This window comes from Camelus ferus, chromosome 19, assembly GCF_009834535.1.
Source record: "Camelus ferus isolate YT-003-E chromosome 19, BCGSAC_Cfer_1.0, whole genome shotgun sequence".
NCBI classification, from domain to species: Eukaryota; Metazoa; Chordata; class Mammalia; order Artiodactyla; family Camelidae; genus Camelus; species Camelus ferus.
The window spans coordinates 23,347,004-23,370,752 of NC_045714.1; the positions used below are offsets into that span (position 1 = coordinate 23,347,004).

A 23,749-nucleotide genomic window follows, 5' to 3' on the forward strand; every position below is an offset into this window, starting at 1 on the left:
CTATTGTTGGAGTTTAGAAGTCTGCTACCAGTCTAATTTTATATTTTTCTAGATAATCTGATTATTTCTGGGTACTCTTATATTTTCTTTGTCCTTTATAGCATCCAGTTATTTTTCTTTCTCTATATTTACTGTGTTTTTTTCAGACTATGATTCACATCTTTTAATTTTGGAAAATTCTCAGGCATTCCTTCTTTGGATATGGATTGTCAGTCTCCTCATTCTCCTTTTCTAACTCCAAACTCACATAAGTTAGATATGTTTATTCTATCTCTAAATATCTCTTTCATGTTTCTATATTTTTTTTTCAAATCTGTCTTCAAGTTCATTAATTCTCTCTTCAACTGGGTTTAACCTACTTGTCAATGTTTTTCAATTTTAATTATTATATTTTTAATTTCTAAAAGTTCTATTCTTTTTCAAATCTTCCTGGTACTTCTTGATAGTATTTTGTCTCTTGTTCACATTTCTAATTCTCCATTTAATTCTTTAAACATTTTATATATATATATATTCATTCCATACTCTTACCTAGTAATTTCAATAGCACAGAAGTCTACTTTTGCCGTTTGTTTCTCCTGCTTACTCTTGCTCATGATTGTTGATTTTGTCCAAAGTATTGCATTCAGGCTCTAACAAAAGACATACTAAAAGACTTATCTTGAAGGTGCAACCCCCTAAAGAGTATTAACTTTTGTTTCTGTTAGGTGCTTTGTATACCACCAACATTCGGCTATTTTTAAATAACTTTCTCTGCCTGCAGTTTAACTAGGTAGGTGGATAAATTAGAGTCCCACACCCACATGAAGGCAGGCTTAGGGTCACAGATTTTTAGGGGAAACGTTTCAGTCTCACACCCAAATGCCAAGAGGTGAAAATTTTTTTGAAGTTCTCTGCTGGAAGTTAAATTTAATTTTCTGTACTCTCTTTCATTAGTCTTACCTTGAAGAGTCTTGGCCTTATGCAGAAGCCTTAATTTCAACTTCTTGTCTAAAGGAGGTCCAAAGATCTCTCCCCTGAAAACCATGTGACCTTTAAATGCAAGACTCTAGGTCAGTAAGTGTTCTGATAACAGCTTTGGAATCAACTTAGTACTCTGGATTCTAGCACCTTCAGTATTTTTGGCCTCTAGGGGTTGTACCTGGCAGTCATATTTTTAATCGTCAAGAACTTTTTTTTTCATTGTTCCTTTCTCTAGACACTAGAAATTTTCAGTTTGCTATTTTGTTTACATTAACTGATGTCTAGGCTATATGCTCTGTTTGTTTTAGTAAACTGCCAATTTCCCTCAAATATCTAGTATTTCATCACTGTCTTTACCTTTTTAAATAAAGATATAAATTGTTCAGTATTGCTATCTGGTTCAGGTCACTGCCTTCCTTTCTCCAGAGTTCCCCTCACTCCCATCATGCGCGTAATACAAGGCTGTGGGACTCTGTAGGTGGGTTTTGCCCTTAGAGTGGTAAAGGGGAGAAACTAGCAGATTTTTCTTCTAGATTCACTGATTGTAGAGTTCTAATTACCTTGATATTGCCCACAGTTAATTTTCCCTATGTTGAGTTAACAAGCTGTTCAGTAATAGTGGTTTTTAATAATTTAATCTTGTCAGTCTTAACATCTTCCATAAAGTCCCCAAACTTTCTGTCCACTGAATGCATCCTTTCCTGTTTTCCAGTGTTGCTATGGATTTTTTTTTCCTTATTCTTATATTACTTTTGTCATTGCAATTTGGACTCAGCTTGCTATCATATACTTGCCATAACTTTTTTTGAATTCTAGTATTCTTCATCGTATCACAGAAATTATACCCTCAAAATAAAGGATCTCTCCCTGCAAAACAGCAAGAATAACAAGAAATTGTGGGACACATCTTTAGAGGAATCTGAAACAATTACCACCACATCTACAGAAGTTTCAGTTTGTAAAGCTTCTTCCTCCATCCTCTCTATTTTAATAGTTCTCCTATATCCTATCAACAAGTTCCCCCACCCAAAAAAACCCTCTTCAACTCTTCAATTCCTATTTTGGGTTCATCTCCTACTAGAGTATAAGTAAAGAAATTTGAAAGAAGAAATTAGAAATTTTTTCTTTTATCATGAACTATTTATGTTTTAATTACATTCTTTATTATAAAAGTAATTAGCCAAGTTATAAAAAATGCAATCTACAGAATTTTAAAGATGGTGTAAATTAATCATGCTTGAATGAATAACAAATAAAGTGATAATAGAAAAAACTTAGATCTGAAAACCTGAGAACTATGACAATTCTACCAACTGCTATTCTTCTTCAGTCAAATCAAAATGTTAGTAAAACAAAAGAGTAAAAGTAAAAAGAACAAAGCATATCTTTTTTATTTAATATTTTACACAAAGAAATTACTTTATACTTCTCTGCGCTAGTGGATGGCAAATTCCACACAGAAAATACACTCCAGGACAGCATGCAAACTCTTTAATTTCCTCTCCCCTTACCAGTGCTACTAAAAAATTCCCCACCTCAACTTTCTGAAGTTACTTAAGTAAAAAACCCTTCTGCCACAACTATCATCTGGATAATCCAGGAATATATTCAGGTCATTCTATAAGTCAAATAATTAGTTTTAATGGTCATACTTTTTTACAAAAAGTTAAGTGGCACATAGAAGCCCTAATTTCAGTATTCAGAATGAAATTAAAGGGCAATTATCAATATTGCTTACACCAAATTCTATTAGGTACTTTAAAAAAAAAAAACTGGCTATACAAGTTACGAATGAAAAACACTACCTGCCATATCAGTAAATAAAGGAGCTGCACCCATCAAGTCATCAGCCAATACCACCATCCACCGGTGAGATACTAGTCCTAGATACCTGGATGCAGATCACAGGAATGATTCCAATGAGCCCAGAATTTTGCATCTTCCCACACATAGAAAAGAACTAAATTCCTGAACTTGAGCTATCTGGCTTTCTTTAATTAACAGTAATCTTTTAATGTTCTGACTATCTGATCTTTGTTGCAAAAAGTCATATAATCCTGGCTTCTCCCCTGGCTGGGAGCAGTCTCTCAGAGCTATCTGAGAGGCTGTTATCCTGGACTTAAAGTCCTCACAAATGTCTGCCAAATAAAACATAACTCTCCACTTTTAGGTTGTGCATTTTTTTCAGTTGACGTTTTCAAATTTATATCCTTTTAATCTTTCCCGATGATGTTTTACATTAAAAAAAAACTAAACACCAATAAACTACTTGCTTTATTTATATGCAGGCCTGAAGGCTAAAGCAGCAAACCGTTTAAAGGAATACTATGTTCAACCCTTTGGTAAATTAAATAATAGCCCCCAAATTATCTTTTTTATAAATCCTAATTTTAGTTAGGAATACTCAAAAGTAGAGTTTACTGAGAAAGCAAGATAGGTGGAGTAGAAGGATGCTTGTAGCTCACCCTCTCCCACAAATACACCAAAACTCACATCTAGGGACCCACTCAGCCAACCAGAGCACCTGCCAAACTCTGACAGAACATCGCCCTCTTCGAAAGACAAAGACACCAAAAATATGGTAGGAAAAAAGAAAGAACAAAAAGCAAAACAGTGCGGGACCAATCCCGTGGGGAGGGAGTGGCAAAGAAGGACTAGTGCTTCTTCGCTGGGTCTCCCCTCTCCAATGGAGAGGTCAGTGGGACGGAGGGGGAACCTCCGAGGCTCAGATCTACCGAGCACCCCTTGACCAACAGAACTGAGTTAAATGGGCACAAAGGGTCCCAGTGACACCCAGCCCAAGCCGCGAGCCGGCAGCTGGGCCAGGGCAGGCGTCCCAAGCCAGGTGGAGGACTGGGACAGCTGCACTGAGGCAGCCCTGGGGGACTGCAGGGTGCTGCGTGCTGTGGTTGGGAGGGGATACAGAGCAGAACAACCTTGGTCCCCTATAAATTGCGAAAAAAGAAAAGCAACACGGCTGGTGTGCCCTGAGGGGAGGGGCGCCATAGCCTTTGTCTCCTCAGGCCTGCGCCACCATTACGGGCACTTCTCGCAAGAAGAGAGGCGGTGTTCAGCCACAGCCGCCATATTCTCCTGTGCACAGCGCCTGGGTTGTGGTGGGGCCGAGACCTGAATCCACACCCGGGGGCTCCACAACCTCCTGGGCAGAACTGAGACTTGTTTACAGCTGGAGGCAGACAGGATCTTTCTGCCCTGGCACCTCAGAGAACTCACACCACCAAGACAAACAAGGAGCTGAGGTTTGGCACGAAGCAGGGGCGGGGCCATTCTGCAGTCTTCCTGGAGCCCGTCTTTGGAACGCCAATCTGAGGAGGAGCTGGCAGCTGCACAGAGCAGCAGAGCAACAGGCACCAGGAAACGGCAGGCAGTAACACGCTTTCCTGACAGGAACGCATCACCTGACCACGGTGCTGGGAGTGGTCGCAATCCGCCCACCTGCCTTCTCCGTGTACATCTGACTGCGGCATCGGGAGAGGGAGTGACCCGCCCGCCCACCGGATAAGAGCTCAGCACCTGACCCAGTGTTGGGAGGGGGTGCTATCTGCTAGCCGACAGCCACTGGGAGCAGCACAGACAAGGGCGCCAACAGAGGGCCTCTGGAAACAGCAAGCTGAGTTCTCGAAACAGGGCAAAGACACAAAGACCTCTCAATAAAATCATTAAGAGCACAGCATCTCCAGGAGAACTAGATAACTGACACTCCTTAAACCACAGTGCCAGAGAGATATGAGCAATAAGAAGAAGCAAAGGAAACACTCCCATTTAAAAGATCAAGAGAAATCCCCTGAAAGCATGATCAAGGAAATAGACATTGATGGCCTACTAAATCAGGATTTCAAAACAGGAGTGATCAAAGTACTGAACGAATTAAAAGAAATAGTGTCTAAAGATATAAAATATGTCAAAAATGAAATAGAAGCTATAAAGAAGAACCAAGTAAAATTAGTAAACTCATTTGCTGAGATGAGAGCTGACCTAAAGGCTGTACAAAGCAGGCCAGATAATGCAGAGGAACGAATAAGTGACCTAGAAGACAGAACAACAGAAAGCACCCAATCAGAACAGCTGAGAGAAAAATAAACAAAAAACAATGAAAACAATATAAGGGACTATGGGATAATATAAAGCATGCCAATCTATGCATAATAGGGGTTCCAGAAGGGGAAGAAAGAACAAAGGGGATTGAAAAGGTATTTGAAGAAATCATGACTGAAAACTTCCCAAACCTAAAGAAGGAATCAGATATCCAACTATAGGAGGCTCAGAGGGTCCCAAATAGGAAGAACCCAAACAGACCCACACCAAGACATATCCTAATCAAGATGGCCAGAGTCAAGGATAAAGAAATGATCCTAAAGGCAGCAAGAGAAAAACAAAGAATCAGTTACAAGGGAACCCCCATAAGGCTATCAGCTGATTTCTCTACACAAACACTACAGGCCAGAAGGGAGTGGCAAGATATATTCAAAGTCCTGAATGAAAAACAGATGCAGCCTAGGATACTCTATCCAGCAAGGCTATCCTTTACAATAGAAGGAGAGATAAAGAACTTCAAAGACAAGCAAAAACTAAAAGAGTTTAGCAACACTAAACCCATGCTAAAAGAAACATTGACAGGTCTACTCTAAATAGAAAAGAAGCAGGATGCTACAAAAATGAGAAACTCATAACTGGAAAGAGAGAACTGCCATGAATTACAAAAAGAATAAACACAAAATTGTAAAAGAAGACATCTAAATCATTAACAGTGGGAGAGGGAGGTAAGCAAAGCCACTGTGGAAAACAGTATGGAGATTCCTCAAAAGACTAGAAATAGACTTACCATATGACCCAGGAATCCCGCTCCTGGGCATATATCCAGAAGGAACCCTACTTCAAAATGACACCTGCACCTCAATGTTCATAGCAGCACTATTTACAATAGTCAGGACATGGAAACAGCTTAAATGTCTATCAACAGATGACTGGATAAAGAAGATGTGGTATATTTGTATGATGGAATACTATTCAGCCATAAAAACCGACAACATAATGCCATTTGCAGCAACATGGATGTTCCTGGAGAATGTCATTCTAAGTGAAGTAAGCCAGAAAGAGAAAGAAAAATACCATATGAGATCGCTCATATGTGGAAGCTAAAAAAACAAACAAAAAAAAAAAAAAACAAAACAAGTATAAAACAGAAACAGACTCATAGACATAGAATAGAAACTTGTGGTTGCCAAGGTTGTGGGGGGTGGGAAGGGACAGACTGGGATTTTAAAATGCAGAATAGATAAACAAGATTATACTGTATAGCACAGGGAAAAATATACAAGATCTTATGGTTGCTCACAGAGAAAAAAATGTGACAATGAATATATATATATGTTCATATATAACTGAAAAATTGTTCTCTACACTAGAATTTGACACAACATTGTAAAATGATTATTACTCAATAAAAAAAGTTAAAAAATAAAAAATAAAAAAAATTTAAAGTAGAGTTTACTAAAATAAAAGCCAAGAAAGCAAGATATTTCCAAGAGTTAAAACAAGATGTGTCTTTGATAATATTACTCTTTTCAACAGCCTAACAAAGATTATTGATTAACACTTTAGTATACCGATACTACAGCAACTGACTGACTGTTAAAATGAGGGCTCCTTCTCAACTTAGTACTGACCAGCATTTTATGCTCGTTAGGTTTACTAATTTCACAACTTTCCAAGACAATGACTTCAAATACAGTCAAGCACTCCTGAAACCTTTCCACAGAATGAACTGATTCATATCTTCAGGATCTCTAGGGTAGAGACTACTGTGAAATTCTTTGCCTTTTATCTTGAGATTCATTTAATTTCAACATAAAAAAAAAACTTTTTAAATGCTGAGCAATTACATCACTTAATATTCCACCCCCACCAATCTTTTAGTAGAAGCGGTGCTCTAAAAGAGTAATACTTCTATTGCATGACTTTACATACTCTCTGGGAAAGACTCATAGATACCTTAGCACTCTAGTCTGAGAAGTAATTTCATAGAGCATGTTGCTAAAGTTGCAAAATATAGTTTATGTTCAGTATGTGGTCCATTCCATTACTTTAAAAAAAATGGTGACTAGTTTAAAAAAATCTTAAAAAGCAAATTTTTTTAAACTTTCAGTAATTCTTAAGTGCAAATCTGGAACAAGGTGAATTACAAAGACATGTGAATAATTTTTTTACATGGTGTAAAGTGGTATTCATTACACAACTACTTGAGGAGATAAAGCGTTCTCCACAATGTTGACAACTTTTTGACAATTATCAACAATTTTGTTATCCAACTTTATTTTTTCTACTAGTTGCTTATGTTTTAAATTAAAAACTAACACTATGGCATTATGAGTTGTAATCCATAAATTATGTAATGCTCAGCATAAAATACATCTTTCCCAAACAGTAAATATAATTTGACGTTATAAACACATTACACAGAAATACATCAGCAATGCTTTGGGGAAACAAAAGCATGCATTAACATAAGGTAAGTGAAGAGGATATAAAGCCAGAAGGTCTTGGTTCAAAGTCAGACTCTGCCACTCAGCAGTGTGACCTTAGGCAAGCTAACCACTCTGTACCTCAGCTTCCTCACTTGCAAAGTGAGATAATAATTGTACTCCATGAGGATGCTGTGATAATTACATAAGTTAACATTTGTAAAGCACTTAGAACTATGTCTGGCACGTATTAAGCACCTTAGAGGTATGTTTTCAAAAATTTGAATTCTTCTTAATTCTAAGGTAAAGTTTGCTTCCCTTATCATTAACCTCAAATAATTCTTAATTCTATGGTCACTAACTTTCACTCCTCCCCTCCACACACACACACACACACAGAGATAAACACAAGTGGCTTGTTTACACAGATAAGCAATATCACTGATTTAAATTCAGAAAGGAAATATCCATTCCTTTGTGCTTGGTAAAGCTCAATCAAGCTATCAATCAAGAAACTATCTCTTATTAAAATTATTAAATAAAAAATATTTAAATTCCCATCATGATGAAATATATTTAGTATCAGTTATATAATTCCATGAAAGAATAGAAACGCAATGGAAAAAATAAACAAGGCAGAAATAAGTAGAAAGCAATTGATCCTACTCACCAATTAAAATATTTACTAAAATAAAATTTTATTGTAGAAATTTTATAGAAACCTTATAATGGATTAAACTCCCATCATCACTTTTATTTCGGCCAGTTTAATGATGCCAAAATTAGTAAACTCTACAAACTGGCAGTCATTTCTAGGGGTATGATTTGTTCATATTTTGGAGTATACTGATACAATACAAAAAAGGTTTTTATAAATTGCAAGCTGTCTTAGAATATAACCAGCTACTCATGTGCAATACTCTGAAGGTTAGACTTTAGTCATTGAAAAATATATTTTAGACCTCATGTGAAATGCGTAACTTTTTCAAGCTCCATACACCTAAGCCTTAAAAAGAATTTCAAGTGGAAAAGGTAATTTGTTTTAAATAAGTAAATAAAAATCATGACGTTAACCTAAAATGAATCTTTGGATTAGTAAATCAATAGCTAACTTGATAATTACTGCAAGTTATCAATTTTAAGTAATCAACACATATGTACTAAGTGGATACCAAGAGCCCACCCACACTTTTGCTAAATGACCAGATTCCTTGTAAATGAAAAGCTGAAGTCTAAAGTGAAGGGCAAAGTTACATTACTAAGGCATTGAAAATGACAGTGAACAGCTTCCTCCAAAAATTATTTTCTATGAGATACAATGGAAAATCTTTATTCAGAAAAAAAATTTTGTACTTATGGGGAGCAACCACACAAAATCACCCTGAGGTGTTATTAAAAGGGTAGGTTCCTAGGCCCTAATCCATACCTACTGAATCATAATCTATATTCTTAATCTGAATCTGAAGCAGATTTCATAAATATTGAATATGTTAAACAAAATTTTACTGAGAACCCAACAGATTCCAGTTATCGTGCTAGGAACTATAGACTATAAAATTATTAGTCTCAGTAAATCTCAGCTGGTAAAACAAAGACTATTAAATATTAAACATCATACAAAATTCAGAAATGCCGAAACCGTGTCTTATTCATTATTAAATACCTGTTGGTTGTCTGAATGATACATTTCAAAAATGAGTTTGTGATTAACCATTTTTTGTTTATCTGTACTACTTTACCCCTCTATTTTCATGACTAATAAGTTTATGAGCTGACAGGAAAGAAACTAAAAGTCTGAATAAGCTTTAACTATATTATGCCCATGAAAAAACACAAATTACTTTTAAGATCAACAACAAAGTGACCAAAAAATTCAGAGGAAAAAATTTTCCATAACTCAGAAGTCATGCCCTAGTGCGAAATGTTGGTAAGTACTTAAAAATAACTCAATAAAAGGCAGCCAGTCCTATAAACCACTTTAATATACTGACTAAAAAAAAAAATTAGTAACTTCCTTATAAAAATTTTACATTATAGATTAATAATTATCCTCACTATATAAACGGAAGAGTTGAGAATAAAAATGTTTGCACAAGTACACATACTGAAGTAAAAGTTAGGTCTGTTAACCTTCATGGTAATGTCCTTTAATAGGTAGACAGACTACTTTCCTTCAAAGTAAGTGCCTCTAAAAGATGAGATTACTATCCTATTAATTAATACATAAATAAACCTCAGTAAAGACAAGAACAAGGCAAGAATGCCTCCTATGAACATTATTACAGAATACTCTACTAGTGACGCTAACAAAAGCAAAAGAAAAAAAAGAGGTACAAATATTAAGAAGCTATAAGATTATTTGCAGAAGGCTTTACTGTCTACATAGAAAATCCAAAAGATTGTGACTAATAACAAAATCCCAGATCAGTTATCAAAAAATTCAATACTTTCCTATACCTCATCAATAACCAATCATAAAATTAAGTGAGAATAAAGGTCCCGTTCATAATTCTTAAATCTATTAAATATCTAGCAATAAGCCTAATCAAAGATGACAAAACTGAGATTAAGAAAATTATAAAACATCACATGACCACATAGAAATGTAAAATTGTGTGTAAAATACATACATACACAATCATTAAAAATGCACAACAGGTGAAACCAAAAAATCTGCAACAAATACAACTAAAGATAATTTCCTTAATGTGAAATGAACTTTTAGGAGACTAATTTTTAAAAATCATTTTTAAATGAGTAACTAATATGAGGAAATAATTCATTAAATGAACACGCAACTCACTTAGTATAGTGCTTGGCCCATGATAAGTGCTTAAACAGAAAAACAAATGGCTAATAAACATTAAAATAGGTTCAACCTCACTCATGATTTTAAAAAAATAGTAAAACAATCAGAGAGGCAAAAATAAAACAGTCAATAAAATCCAGAGTTGGTGTTGGAAAATATGCATTTGCATACAGTTAAAGTGGAAATGGAACATAATGATGGTTCAACATTTTATGAGAGGAAACTGGAAATATCTGTCAATTGAAAACTTTGAATCTTTTGATCTAGCAATTCCATGACTAGAAATTATTCTTATTATATACATAAGAATACAAAGATAAATACACAAGGACATTCCGAAAAATATTAGTTATGCTAGCAAAATAGAAGTTGATTTAATCAAAATGCCCATCAATAACAGACCGGTTAAATAAAATCACAATACTTCCACACAAGAATAGACTACAAAGACTTTAAAAATAAGTGAAATATACCATTAGAATTTCTTATGGAATAATTTTCGTGATAGATTATGAGGTGCAAAGTAGATACAGAAAAATAAACAGTATTAAAGCATGATCTTATGTGTATAAAAAAAAAGTACACAAAAGTACAAAAAAACACAAAAATTTTCTAGCACATACATGAACTATTAATGATGGCAATAGATACGGGAATCAAGCTAGAGACAAAGGCTTATTTTTCATTTTACACTCTTCTGTACTGTTTGACTCTCCATATGCATGTTTCACATTCATTAATTTTATAGAGATATATATTCTTGGATAAGGATATTCAACATTGTAAAGATATCAACCTTTTCAAAACCCTATAGGATTTTTTAAATAAAATATGAATAGAACTCTGAATATTTTATAAATAGAATAGAATTTAAAATCAGTCTGAGAAAATATATTAAAAATAATCATAAACTTTGAAAAAGGAGTGAGTTTTTTTCCCAAATTATCAAAATATATAAATTATAGTCATTATAACAGTGTCATAATGACATGACAGTTGGCAGACAGATCACAATGAAATACAATGACGAGTCCAGAAAAAGAATCCTGGATACATGGAAAATTTAGTATATGACTAAGAAAACATCAATGGGGATAACTAGACATTCACTGGGGAGAAAGTCTAAGGCCACCTACCTGCTAACACACAAAAGAAATTCCATACAGATAACAAACCTGAAATATAAATACGTCAACTTTTTAAAGAAACTAAAAAAGTATGTTACTTTTATAAATAATAGAATGAGCAAAGTCTTAATTTAATAAAACCTAAAATGCAAGAGACATTACAAACATTAGTTTTAAATTTTGCTAATAACAAGACAGCATAAATAACAGTAGCAATAATTATTATAAAAGCTAGCACTTTGAGATGACTAAGGATTAGATACTGTTCTATGCTATTTATAAATTACTAATTTATTTAATCCTCACAATAACTTCTTGAGGTATATCATCACCAACTTTGTCTTACCAATGAAGAGACTTAAGTATGGAGACTAAGCAACCTTCCCAAAGAAGTGGCAAAGGCAGTATTCAGCCTGGTTATCTGGTTCAAGTTTGTATTCTTAATCACCATACTGGTCAACAATAGACTTTCAAAAAATGCTGCAACATTTACTAAGTGAAAACACAAAAAAAGGTAATCCAATAGAAAAATGGGGAAAAGTTATAAACAGAAAACTCACAAAAGAAATCCAAAAGGCTAACAAACAGGAAGTTTTAAAGAAATGCAAATCTCAACAGCAACAAGTTACTACTTTTTACCCTTTCCACTGGTAAACATTTTAGGGATTAATGGCACCTATTGGTGGCAGAACTACAATGCTGACCTGTGTATAAACTATGTCAGCCATTGTGGAGATGATTAAACAGTTTTACCAAATTTCAAATCTGTACTGCCTTTGATCTGGTAGTTCCACTTTTAGGAATCTATCTCACAGAAAGTCTCAGACATATACAGAATTATAAACCATAACTTATTAGCAACTGCAAAAAAAAAAAAAAAAAAAAACCTAGTATCCATCAAGGATAAAATACTTTATGGTAAATAAATTTAAATTATGATAAAACACGGTTGTTTAAAAAGAAGGAAACATCAAAATATATATTTTAAGTGGAAAAAGCAAGCCCCAAAGTACTACATATACATGTTAGTATAAAAACTAACAAAGTACTATATAAGAGAACACACACAGTAGAGTATTTGCAAAAGCATTAAGAGGCAGCAAGATTAAGAGCACAAACTCTAGTACCAGGCTGACTGGGCTAACCAATTAGTTAACCTCTCTTGGCCTCGTGTTTCCCAAAATTTATTACCTTGGGTAGTAAGTACCTAAAAATTTATTTTGAAAAAATTTCCACTTTTGTTAATGCTTAGAAGAATGCCTGACACATTGTTGCATTAAATAAAATAAGCTAAAAAATGCATAAAGTTCTAGAAAGACAATTACCTAAATGTTATCAGTATTTACTTGATTGAAATTGTGTTTGGGGAAAGGGAAACTATCATTTTTTAACTCTGTATGTTTTTATACCTTTTGAGTGCTTTACAATGACCATGATTGAATTTATTATGACAAAATACAAGTACACAGATATACAAATATATAGTAGTGACCACTTCTAGTGGTTTTCAACATCTTTATATCATTATCACACTTACTATAAATTAACGCCTGGAATACAAATTTGATTATCATTAGTTATAATATACTTTTTTAAAAAATAATTTTTAATTAATACAAACATTTAAGGAAAACTATGTTATTTACTTGTACCTAACATGAATTCATCTTAAGAAGTAATTAATCATAAAGCCTTAAATTGCTAATGTTAATTTGTAGACATATTTCAGACATCAAAGCATTTAAACATTTTTATCATCAAAGTAATGAAGTTCAATCCATATGCACAGAAATAATACTTTTAAATAAAAAGTACTTCATATAGCATACCAGAAATATTAACAGAGAAATCTCGAGCAGTCTTTATCACAGAATGAGAGATACATGAAATATTTAGACTAACAGGACAACCCTACGAAAAAAAACAATGTCTTTACCCCGTTGTTTTTATTGCTGTAAGAAATATATATTTACTTAACAAAGCATTCCATAAACACAGTTAAATAGACTTTAAAATCCCACACTGGAGCTATTCGCAAGTTATGAATGGCCAAGACTAAATTGGGAATGTTATTATTCACTACTATCATTTTCAGTTAAAGTAAATCTCATGTAACTTAACATCTAAATTTGGGTATGTGGAAGAAAATAAGAAAAAGATGTATCTCTGCCTATCTCTCTTCCTAAAAGTTGGTTGTCCTTCATCTATTTAATTTGCTCCCCAAAAGTGTATGAACAATCCTGGTAATGACCATTTGAACCATTAACAGGAAAGGTCAAAAGATTCCCTACTTAGCTGTTTAAGTATAGATGATTACAAAAAGTCTGGCCACAAGTACTGTGTTAACAACAAAAAGAAAGAAAGGAGAGAGGGAAAGGGGTTATTTCCATAAGTCTTTATTTTAAATATAAAAAATAAAATTTACCCTGGCCCTTTTCACAAACTCAACCCTCAAAGAATCAACAAATTAGAAGTTTCCTATACCTCCAGCAAAGTCAGGTAACAATATTTTGCAGTGAAATCTACAAAGAAAAAAGTACTATTCCTTGTATCCATGCTCCCTATGTACCAATCAGTGTTTCAAAGAATGTCTTGGCTTAGTGTGTTTAATCACTTAATTACAAACAGAACAGTGATCTGCATTTACTTATCTGTCTTACATTAAGAAAAAAAATCACTGGTGCTCCAATCACCAACAGAAAGCATTGATAAATTAGAATGTCAGGGATTAGAAAAGGGAAAACCACTTACACAAAGTTAAATTATTTTAGAATACAAATTTCAATAGTCATAAATTTACACATTACACAAAATCTTGTTCAATCACTGCCCAGTAAAGGACGTGCTTTTGTCTGACTTTCATCCAGAACCTTTCTGAATATCTCCAATGACAGAAAATGCACTGTATCAGAGTTCATTCTATTTGGAAGCAACTAATAGTGTTTAAAAGTTTTCTTGTATTATTCTAAAATCAGACTCATAACTTTAAAAGGCCAATGCTCCAAATAGCTGATCCATCTTACCCCTTACTTCATCTAATTTTCCAAACTAAGGAACATGAAAAACTAAAATGCAATTATTTTTATAAATTCAAAAAACTTATTTTCAATCAGTTAGGCATCATTAGAAAAAAAGTCCTAAATATTAAAAAATACAAAAATTTGAACTTCAAAACAAATTCAATATACTATATATCTTCAATTCTAAGATACATTTTTTAAAACATTTTAATCTCTCTGAAATTGGCAGGTACCTTACAATGAAACATATTTACGGTTGCTGCTGGGGAGGTGGTAGTCAAGATAGTCTTCACTGACTGTATATAAAAGAATTTACTTATCATTTCTGGTAATATAATTAGACAACTGCAACCTCTCAACATTCCAGGCAACAATCCAAATGACCCTACTTGAGTCCAAATATTGGTTGAAAACCTTTCATTAACACTATCTGTTAAGATCAATGCCAGCATTAAAACTTACAGAATAGGTATCACTGATTTAGAAGAAAAATCCCAGACAGAAGTAGAGTACATTTTTAGTTAGCGCTGTATCACCAACTTTCCCAACTGCACAGAAAGTAACTCTGTGGAAAAACACATCAACAATACTGAATGGGAAAAAAATAATTCAGAAGAATTAGAATCTGAGTGCAAAGATGTTTTAAGAAGATCTAAACCAACTTACTTTACTCACAGTTTCTTTCTAAAATATGTTAAAGGATGATATATCACAAAACTATACAACTGAGTTAATCTAAAATTTTTATTTTATATTTACTGAAAGAGATCAGAGTGATTAGAAAGCATTGTGTAATAGTTAAATTGACAGTGCCTTTTTTCCCCTTCCTTCTTAACAGAAAATAATGGTGTATCTTACAGCTCATCCAACAGAACGTGGTAGGTCAAGGAAGTTCTGTGCATGGCTAGTGTGGCAGAAATTACTAGCTATTCATCAAAACCAGTTTCCAGTTTCATCCTCTTCCTGAGCATATAACTAGATTATATTTCTAAGCCTCTTACAATTAAATATGGCCATGTGCCTGAGATTTAACCAAAGATATGTGAGTAAAAACCAAATGCACCATTTCTGGGGCCTAGCTCATAAAAACTTCTGAAATATCTCTCTCTTTCCCCTTTCCCCTAAGGTTCTCCAGGGCAACCTTAGAAACAACATGTTAAATAAGGCACAGACGAACTGAAAATCAAGATGGCGGAGTAGAAGAATGTTCACAGCTCACCGTCTCCCACAAATACACCAAAACTCACATCTACGGACCCACTCAGCCAACCAGAGCACCTGCTGAACTCCGAAAGAACATCACCCTCTTGGAAAGACAAAGACGCCAAAATTCTGGCAGGAGACAAAAAAAAAAAAAGAAACAAGAAAATGCAAAACATTGTGGGACCAGTACCGTGGGGAGGGCGGCAAAGGAGGACTAGCGATCGTTCGCTGAACCTCTTCCTCTCCAATGGGGAGGCTAACGGGACGCAGGGGGTGCCTCCGAAGCTCAGATCTGCCCGGAGCACCCCCTTGAGCTTAAACAGGCACAAAGGGTCCCTGCAACACCCAGCCCGAGATGCTAGCAGGCAGCTGGGGGCCGGGCCATGCTGCGTGAGCAAGGCAGAGGACAGGGACAGCGGCACTGATGCAGCCCAAGGGGACTGAAGGGTGCTGCACGTCATGGCTGGGAGGGGATACAGAGCAGAACAACCTGGGCTCCCCATAAATTATGGGGAAAAAAGCAAAGAAACAATGCTGGTGTGCCCTGGGGGGAGGGGCACCATAGCATTTGTCTCCTCAGATCCGCGGTGCCATAACTAGCACTTCTGATTAGAAGAGAGGCGGGGCACAGCCACAGCCACCATATCCTCTTGTGCAGAGCTCTTGAGTGGGGACGGGGCCAAGACCTGAATCCGCACCTGGTGGCTCCACAACCTCCTGGGCAGGACTGAGACTTGTTTACAGCCGCAGGCAGATAGGATCTTTCTGACCTGGTACCTCAGAGAACTCGAGCTGCCAAGACAAACAAGGAGCTAAGTTTTTGCATGGAGCAGGGGCGGGGTGGTTCCACGGTCTTCCCCAAGCCCACCTACAGAGTGCAGACCCAAGGTGGAGCGGGCAGCTGCACAGAGCAGCTGAGCGACCAGGGCTGGAAGAGTGTGGGCAGCCACCCACCTTCCTGGCAGGAACGCAGCACCTGACCTTGGTGCTGGGAGGGGGCGCGATCTGCCACCCTCCTGCCTCTCCCCGAGGCAGCATCTGACTGCAGCATCGGGAGGGGGAATGACCCGCCTGCCCACCGAGAAGGAGAGCAGCACCTGACCCAGTGTTGGGAGGGGTCACAATCTTCTTGCCCACAGGCACTGGGATCAGGGCAGACGAGGGTGCCAACGGAGGGCCTCTGGAAACAGAAAGCTGAGTTTGCAGAAAAGGGCGAAGACAGAAACACTTCACGATAAAACCATTAAGAGCACACAGTCTCCAGGAGAACACATCTTTTTTTTTTTTTTAATCTTTTTTATATGTTTTATTTTCTATTACTTTTTTAATCTTTACTTTATAAACAGTTGTATACGTTTACAGTTTTAATCCCATTTGAATTTTTCTTTTAAAATATTATTATTTTTAAAAATCCACCTCATTTCATTTTTAATTCTCTTGGTTTTGATCTCCTGTTATTGATTATACACAGGTCTCAAATATTGTTTTCTGATCTTTTCTCCTTCTTTTAAGGTTTTTAAAACATGTCTCAACTCAACTGCTATTCTGCTTCAACTTGCTCTTATATTATTGATTACACACTTTTTTCAAACCTTTTTTTCCTCCATTCTTTTAAAATTCTCTCTCTTTTTTTTTTTTAAGTTTTACTCCTGCATACGCTTTAGATAGATAAGGACCACAATAGATAACTGATACTCCTTAAGCCACAATGCCAGAGAGATATGAGCAATAAGAAGAAGCAGAGGAACCACCCCCAATTAAAAGATCAAGAGAAATCCCCTGAAAGCACAATCAATGAAATAGACATTGATGGCCTACTAGATCAAGATTTCAAAAAAGGAGTGATCAAAGTACTGAAGGAACTAAAAGAGACTAGTGTTTAGAGATATAAAATATGTCAAAAACAAAATTGAAGCTATAAAGAGCCAAGTCGAATTGGTGAACTCATTGGCTGAAATGAGAACTGATCTAAACGCTGTGCAAAGCAGGCAAGATAATGCAGAGGAACGAATAAGTGACCTAGAAGACAGAACAACAGAAAGCACCCAATCAGAACAGCTGAGAAAAAAAAAAAAAAAAAACAAATAAAAAACAATGAAAACAATATAAGGGACCTATGCGATAATATAAAGCATGCCAATCTACTCATAATTGGGGTTCCAGAAGGGGAAGAAAGAACAAAGGGGATTGAAAAGGTATTTGAAGAAATCATGACTGAAAACTTCCCAAACCTAAAGAAGGAATCAGATATCCAACTATAGGAGGCTCAGAGGGTCCCAAATAGGAAGAATCCAAACAGACCCACACCAAGACATATCCTAATCAAGATGGCCAGAGTCAAGGATAAAGAAATGATCCTAAAGGCAGCAAGAGAAAAACAAAGAATCAGTTACAAGGGAACCTCCATAAGGCTATCAGCTGATTTCTCTACACAAACACTACAGGCCAGAAGTGAGTGGCAAGATATATTCAAAGTCCCGAATGAAAAAAAAAGATGCAGCCTAGGATGCTCTATCCAGCAACACTATCTTTAGAATAGAAGGAAAGATAAAGAACTTCACAGACAAACAAAAACTAAAAGAGTTTAGTAACACTAAACCCATGCTAAAAGAAACATTGACAGGTCTACTTAAAAGAGAAAAGAAGCAGGATACTACAAAAATGAGAAACTCATAACTGGAAAGGAGAGAACTGCCATGAATTACAAATAGAATAAACACAAAATTGTAAAAGAAGACATCTAAGTCATTAAGAGTGGCAGAGGGAAGCAAGAAAATTTTTTTTCTTTCTTTTTTAAATTTTTTGTTCTTGGTAGGATGGGTTTGAGATTATGTTACTATCAGCTTCATAAAAACTTAAAGTAATGAGCTAATAGACTTACAAAAAAGGGTAACCACAAGCCAAAAACTTACAAGGGAGTCACAAAAACTAAATAAAATCCAAGACAATACATAGGAAAATTACCAAACCACAAAAGGAAGAAGAAAGGAACAAAGAGGAAATACCAAATCAACTGCAAAAATAAGTTCAAAATGGCAGTAAACACACATCTATCATTAACTACTGCAAACGTTAATGGACTAAATGCTCCAGTCAAAAGACATAGAGTGGTAGACTGGATAATAAAGCAAGAACTTTCAATATGCTACATACAAGAGTTTCACTTTAGGGAGAAGGACATATAGATTGAGAGTGAAAGGATGGGAAAGGATATTCCATGCAAATGGAAAACCAAAAAAGCAGGTGTAGCAGTACTGATATCAGACAAAACAGACTTTAAAACAAGGGCCATAAAGAAAGATAGAGAAGGACATTTTATAATGATTAAAGGAGTAATACAAGATGAGGATTTTGCAATCATTAATATATATGCACCCAATATAGGAGCACCTAAGTACATAAAACAACTACTAACAGAGATAAAGGGGGATATTCTTGGGAATACAATCATTGTTGGATATTTTAACACTGCATTAACATCACTACACAGATCTTCCAGACAGAAAATAAATAAGGTAGCAGAGAAATTAAATAGTACAATACAAAAATTAGATTTGGTGGATATTTTCAGAGTATTACACACCCCACAAATAGGATATACATTCTTTTCAAGTGCACATGGAACATATTCTAGGATTGATCATGTACTTGGGCACAAAAGAAGCCTCAACAATTTTAAGAAGACAGAAATTATCTCAAGCACCTTTACTGACCACAATGCCATGAAACTAGAAATCAACTACAGAGAAACAAAGGAGAAAGAAAGAAAAGCATGGAGATTAAACAACATGCTATTAAAAAAACAATGTGTCAATGATGAAATCAAAGTTGAAATTAGAAAATACCTTGAGACAAATGAAAATGAAAGCATAACCACAGAAAACTTAACGGATGCAGCAAAGGCAGTGCTAAGAGGGAAGTTTATAGTAATACAGGCCTTCCTCAAAAGAAGAACAATCTCTAATAAACAATCTAACCCACCAGCTAAAACAACTAGAAAAAGAAGAGCAAAAACACCCAAAAGTCAGCAGAAGGAAGGAAATAATAAAGATCAGGAAGGAAATAAATAAAATAGAGATTTTAAAAAGTATAGAAAAAATCAATCAAACCAAAGGATGGTTTTTTGAAGGAGTAAATAAAATCGACAAACCTCTGGTCAAACTCATAAAGAAGAAAAAAGAGAGAGCACAAGTAAGCAAAATAAGAAAGGAAAATGGAGAAATTACAACAAATAACATAAAAATACAGAATATACGAGAATATCATGAAAAACTATATGGAACCAAAATGGATAACCTAGAGGAGATGGACAAGTTTCTGGAAACATACAGTCCATCAAGACTGAATCAAGAAGAAACTGACCACTTAAACAAACCAGAAATGAAATTGAATTAGCAATAAAAAACCTCCCAACAAAAAAAAGTCCAGGACCAGACGGCTTCACTGGGGAATTCTACCAAACATACAAAGAAGAACTCATACCAGTCCTTCTCAAACTCTTCCAGAAGATTGATAAAGAGGGAATACTCCCAAACTCATTCTATGAAGCCACCATCACCCTGATACCAAAACCAAGCAAAGATACTACCAAAAAAGAGAATTACAGACCAATATCACATAGTTGCAAAAATCCTCACCAAAATACTAGCAAATAGAATCCAACAACACATAAAAAAGATTATACATCATGACCAAGTGGGGTTCATCCCAGGGACACAAGGATGGTTCAACATACTCAAATCAATCAATGTAATACATCACATCAACAAGAGAAAGGACAAAAACCACATGATCATCTCAATAGATGCAGAAAAAGCATTTGATAAAATTCAACACCCATTTATGATAAAAATTCTCACCAAAGTGGGTACAGAGGGAACATATCTCAACATCATAAAAACTATATATGACAAACCTACAGCCAGCATAGTACTCAATGGTGAAAAACTCAAAAGCTTTCCACTAAAATCTGGGACAAGACAAAGATGCCCACTATCACCACTCCTATTCAACATCATCTTGGAAGTCCTAGCCACAGCAATCAGGCAAGAGAGAGAAATAAAAGGGATCCAGATTGGAAAAGAAGAGGTAAAAGTGTCACTATATGCCAACGACATGTTACTATATATAGAAAACCCTAAAAGGTCCACACAAAAACTACTACCAATAATCAAAGAATTCAGCAAGGTAGCAGGTTACAAGATTAACGTTCAAAACTCAGTTGCATTTCTTTACACTAATGATGAATCAACAGAAAAAGAAAGTAAAGGAACAATCACCTTTAAAATAACACCCAAAGTAATAAAATACCTCACAATAAATCTAACCAAGGAGGTGAAAGACTTATACATGGAAAACTATAAACCATTGATGAAGGAAATTAAAGAAGACTTTAAAAAATGGAAAGATATCCCATGCTCCTGGATTGGAAGAATCAGTATTGTTAAAATGGTCACACTGCACAAGGCAATCTACACATTTAATGCAACTCCTCTCAAATTACCCAGGACATATTTCACAGAACTACAACAAATCATAATAAAATTTATGTGGAACCACAAAAGACATAGAATTGCCAAAGCATCACTGAAGAAAAAGACAGAGGCTGGAGGAATAACTCTCCCAGACTTCAGACAATATTATAGAGCTACAGTCATCAAGACAGCATGCTATTGGTACAAAAACAGACATATGGACCAATGGAACAGAATAGAGAGACCAGAAATGAACCCACAAACTTTTGGTCAACTCATCTTTGACAAAAGAGGCAAGAATATACAATGGAGTAAAGACAGTCTCTTCAGCAAATGGTGTTGGGAAAACTGGACAGCAGCATATAAATCGATGAAGCTAGAACACTCCCTTACACCATACACAAAAATAAACTCAAAATGGATCAAAGACTTAAACATAAGACAAGATACAATAAACGTCCTTGAAGAAAATATAGGCAAAACATTATCTGACATACATCTCAAAAATGTTCTCCTAGAACAGTCTACCCAAGCAATAGAAATAAAAGCTAGCATAAACAAATGGGACCTAATGAAACTTACAAGCTTCTGCACAGCAAAGGAAACCATAAGTAAAACAAAAAGACAACCTACAGAATGGAAGAAAATTTTTGCAAATGAAACCGACAAAGGCTTGATCTCCAGAATACATAAGCAGCTCATACGACTTAATAAGAAAAAAACAAACAACCCAATCCAAAAATGGGCAGAAGACCTAAACAAGCAATTCTCCAAGGAAGAAAACAAATGATCAATAGGCACATGAAAAAATGCTCAATATCACTAAGTATCTGAGAAATGCAAATCAAAACTACAGTGAGGTATCACCTCACACCAGTCAGAATGGCCATCATTGAAAAGTCCACAAATGACAAATGCTGGAGAGGCTGTGGAGAAAAAGGAACCCTCCTATGCTGCTGATGCAAAGGCAGGTTGGTGCAGCCACTGTGGAAAACAGTATGGAGATTCCTCAAAAGACTAGGAATAGACTTACCATATGACCCAGGAATCCCACTCCTGGGCATATATCCAGAAGGAACCCTACTTCAAAATGACACCTGCACCTCAATGTTCACAGAAGCACTATTTACAATAGCCAAAACATGGGAACAGCCTAAATGTCCATCAACAGGTGACTGGATATAGAAGATATGGTATATTTACACAATGGAATACTATTCATCCATAAAAACCGACAACATAACGCCATTTACAGCAACATGGATGTTACTGGAGAATGTCATGCTAAGTGAAGTAAGCCAGAAAGAGAAAGAAAAATACCATATGAGATCACTCATATGTGGACGCTAAAAAATAAATAAATAAATAAATACAAAACAGAATCAGACTCACAGACATAGAATATAAACTTGTGGTTGCTAGGGGTATTGGGGGTGGGAAGGGACACACTGGGATTTCAAAATGTAGACTAGATAAACAAGATTGTACTGTGTAGCACAGGGAAATATATACAGGATCTTGTGGTGGCTCACAGCGAAAGAAAATGTGACAATGAATGAATGTATGTTCACATATAACTGAAAAATTGTGCTCTACACTGGAATTTGACACAACATTGTAAAATGACTATAACTCAGTAAAAAAAAAGATTTGCCTTAAAAAAAAAAAAAGGCAGCAAATCTGTCCTTCCAAAATGATGAAGAAATACACACAATTTCAGATAAAGGCTGGAGGAGTTCATAACCACTAGACCTATGGAAAACTAATGGGAATCTCTTGAGTTGGAAAAAAAGCATGCTAGACAGAACTTGAAGCCATATGAAAAAATAAAAATCAGAAAATACACTGAGACTAATGAAAACAAAACATATCAAAGTTTACAGCATACTGCAAAAATAGTATCGAGGGAAATTTATAGCTGCAAACATATACATTAAAAGAGATCTCAAACCAATAATCTAGTTTTACACATTAAGAAACTTAAAAAAGAAAAAGAAGCTATCAGAAGAAAGGAAAAAATAATGTCTAGTGGAGATAAATAAAATACAGACTAGAAAAACAATTAAAAAGAGCAATAAAACTAAGGGTTGGGTTTTTGAAAAGATAAAGTTGACAAACCTTAAGCTGTACTAAGAAAAAAAGAGAAAAGACTAAAATTTCTAAAATCAGAAACAAAAGCAGGGACATGACTACCAATTTTACATACATAAAAAGGACTATGAGGGGATACTATGAGCAATTATACACTAAAAAAAATGGATAACCTAGAAATGGATAAATACCTAGAAACACACTTAGAAATATCTACCAAGATTAACTCAGAAAGAAACAGAAAATCTGAATAGACCTATAACTAATAAGGAGATTGAATTAAAATCCTTCTAACAAAAAAGCCCAGGACTAGATGGCATTACTGGTGAATTCTACCAAACACTTAAAGAAGAATTAACACTAATCCTTCTCAAACTCTTCCAAAATAACTGAAGAGGGCAGGATGCTTCCTAACTCATTCTAGATAACCAGGATTACCCAATCCCAAGCCAGAAAAAAAACTACAGGCCAATATCCCTTGTGAGTAACTTTGCAAAAGTCTTCAGCAAAATACAAACTTAATTCAGCAGCTGCTTAAAAGGAATATACAACTTTGTATTGGAAAGGAAGAAGTAAAATT

General features: G+C 35.3%; 1 protein-coding gene and 1 long non-coding RNA gene across 4 annotated transcripts in view; both read right to left on the minus strand.

The window, feature by feature from the left end:
• The window catches only part of LOC116657917, a 28,040-nt gene extending 12,385 nt beyond the window's left edge, over nucleotides 1-15,655 (minus strand). Inside the window, exon 1 of the long non-coding RNA XR_004313089.1 lies at nucleotides 15,621-15,655. This is a non-coding gene — a long non-coding RNA (uncharacterized LOC116657917). The remainder of the gene's footprint in view (nucleotides 1-15,620) is intronic.
• The window catches only part of MACROD2 (mono-ADP ribosylhydrolase 2), a 1,866,240-nt gene that overhangs the window by 1,825,918 nt on the left and 16,573 nt on the right, over nucleotides 1-23,749 (minus strand). The window lies entirely within an intron of this gene.